This window comes from Schistocerca serialis, unplaced genomic scaffold, assembly GCF_023864345.2.
Source record: "Schistocerca serialis cubense isolate TAMUIC-IGC-003099 unplaced genomic scaffold, iqSchSeri2.2 HiC_scaffold_1099, whole genome shotgun sequence".
NCBI classification, from domain to species: domain Eukaryota; kingdom Metazoa; phylum Arthropoda; class Insecta; order Orthoptera; family Acrididae; genus Schistocerca; species Schistocerca serialis.
The window spans coordinates 2,998-5,000 of record NW_026047292.1 but is presented as its reverse complement, the minus strand read 5'-3'; the positions used below and the strand labels follow the sequence as shown (position 1 = coordinate 5,000).

General features: G+C 59.9%; 1 non-coding gene across 1 annotated transcript in view; it reads right to left on the bottom strand.

Annotated features, from left to right (window-relative positions):
- The window catches only part of LOC126431601 (small subunit ribosomal RNA), a 1,909-nt gene extending 1,373 nt beyond the window's left edge, over positions 1-536 (bottom strand). The window contains exon 1 of the ribosomal RNA XR_007577644.1: positions 1-536. This exon is cut by the window's left edge and continues 1,373 nt beyond it. This is a non-coding gene — a ribosomal RNA (small subunit ribosomal RNA).
- Between the last annotated feature and the right edge of the window lie 1,467 nt (positions 537-2,003).

The window sequence follows — 2,003 nt, the reverse complement described above, 5'->3', positions numbered from 1 at the left end:
TACTCATTCCGATTACGGGGCCTCGGATGAGTCCCGTATCGTTATTTTTCGTCACTACCTCCCCGTGCCGGGAGTGGGTAATTTGCGCGCCTGCTGCCTTCCTTGGATGTGGTAGCCGTTTCTCAGGCTCCCTCTCCGGAATCGAACCCTGATTCCCCGTTACCCGTTACAACCATGGTAGGCGCAGAACCTACCATCGACAGTTGATAAGGCAGACATTTGAAAGATGCGTCGCCGGTACGAGGACCGTGCGATCAGCCCTAAGTTATTCAGAGTCACCAAGGCAAACGGACCGGACGAGCCGACCGATTGGTTTTGATCTAATAAAAGCGTCCCTTCCATCTCTGGTCGGGACTCTGTTTGCATGTATTAGCTCTAGAATTACCACAGTTATCCAAGTAACGTGGGTACGATCTAAGGAACCATAACTGATTTAATGAGCCATTCGCGGTTTCACCTTAATGCGGCTTGTACTGAGACATGCATGGCTTAATCTTTGAGACAAGCATATGACTACTGGCAGGATCAACCAGGGAGCTGCGTCAACTAGAGCTGAGCAGCCGGCCGCCCGGGAGTGTGTCCCGGGGGCCCGCGCGAACACGCAAGCGTCCGCTCAATTATTCTGCAAACAGGAGGAGGCTGAGCTCCCCTGCACAACACACCTCGAAACCCTCTCAGGTCCCGGCGGCGCGCAGCGCCGTCCTAAGTACTTGGTCGGGTTCGAGAGAGGCGCAATCGCCCGGAGTTAGGCGAGTAGACGCTTTAGGTGCGACCACCCGTGCTCCCAACTGAGCTTGCCGCTGCCGACAGAGGCCCGGGAGCGTGCTGTCGTGGCATTGCCGGCGGGAGACAACACGCGCCACCTACGGTGACCGGCAGCTCCAACGCCAGCGCCACAGAAGGACAAAAGCCCTACTTGGGTGCCGAAGCGAACTCTCCCAGCACAGCGCACGCGCCAACACGTCCGCACAGCTGCGATACAAACCACCTGCGAGAACCGCTGGGGCGACCGAGCAGCAGACGGCGTCGCGGCGCCGAGCGCCGGGCGGCGGCGCATCCTCAGCGCACAAAGTCCTCAATCGGACCAGCACACTGCAGATGGCCACCGCGCTTCGCACCGGGCCCGCGAGGACCTACTTTGGCCGCAAGGCGCCGCGAGCAGGGGGCGCCGGCGCGCAGCTGCGCCGCCTGCCGCGTCCGTCGGCCGGCGCGCCTGCCACCGGCCGCCCCCACCAGCCGGCTGTAGCGCGTGCGCCCACGCACCGCGCTGCCAGCACGCCGGGCGGCCCCCCCTCACCGGCCGGGGACGGTCCCACCCAGCCACCGCCGCGTATCGCCTCACACCCAGATCCCCTTTCACGTTCGTGGGCATGGTGGGTCCCCTTTCACGTTCGTGGGCATGGTGGGTATCCCTGAAACAACCGGTTAATAGCTCGACCGATCGTCGCCAACACTGATTCACCTCTAGCGAGAACAACCGCACCACAACGGGTTACCGGTTGTTCATTTGCGTAACGTCACCAGCAAACGTACACGTCCATCGCCATTTGCAACGAGTATTGCATGCCTGTGTCAGGTGTCACAACACACTACGTCTGCCCACATAGACGCAACAACATGTGCACGCCTAGAGAACACGTGGAAGGTAGACCCCGTACGTATGCGGTGTCCATTGCGCGAACGACTGTCAGCCCGCCTCTGCAGCATGTCGCAGATGTGGAACGCGGTGCAACATGCTATCACGGTGTGTGAGAAGAGACGACTACGTCCGAATACACGCTCCACTACATCAACAGACTGCTCATGCTGATCGCCATCCAGGGCGTCCGTTCCTCCCACACGTCTGTATGGCGTACCACACTGCAATCCAGCTCTTATAGGGAGACGACACGTAGCTGCGTGCACAATATTTGGACTGTATGGTCCGCCGTTGCTAGGCGCTGTCGTCATACGGTCACATGGGCCACGATGTATCATTCAGTACATACGGAGCAATGTGCAGT